This window comes from Penaeus monodon, chromosome 29, assembly GCF_015228065.2.
Source record: "Penaeus monodon isolate SGIC_2016 chromosome 29, NSTDA_Pmon_1, whole genome shotgun sequence".
NCBI lineage: Eukaryota > Metazoa > Arthropoda > Malacostraca > Decapoda > Penaeidae > Penaeus > Penaeus monodon.
Window position 1 is genome coordinate 26,076,068 of NC_051414.1, and position 300 is coordinate 26,076,367.

Consider the following 300-nt stretch of genomic DNA (forward strand, 5'->3'; position numbering starts at 1 on the left):
AACTGGTAATACAAGGGGTCCCTTGAAAGATGGCTTGAACTCTAGCTCTTAAACAATCTGAATTTTGCTTCAGGCCGTAAAAAGGGAGATGATGTTTGGAGGAATGAACTTCAGTTATGTTTATGGTAGAGTTAGACAAATTTTAGGATAATTAAGATCTTTATTGTTTTATATGTTCTAGCATATGTAAAAGGGAAGCATAGGATTATGTTATATTTATATCATAATGATTTCCACTAGCTTAAGTTTTTAATACATTCATCATACACTTACTAATTGCTCAAAAGTCATCTTACCTTC

General features: G+C 31.7%; 2 protein-coding genes across 2 annotated transcripts in view; both read left to right on the forward strand.

Moving 5' to 3' along the window:
- Window positions 1-300, forward strand: part of LOC119592082 (longitudinals lacking protein, isoforms H/M/V-like) — a gene marked incomplete at its 5' end in the record, with an annotated part of 34,503 nt that overhangs the window by 29,060 nt on the left and 5,143 nt on the right.
- The window catches only part of LOC119591796 (gastrula zinc finger protein XlCGF8.2DB-like), a 6,080-nt gene that overhangs the window by 3,943 nt on the left and 1,837 nt on the right, over window positions 1-300 (forward strand). The gene's annotated exons all lie outside the window — the stretch shown is intronic.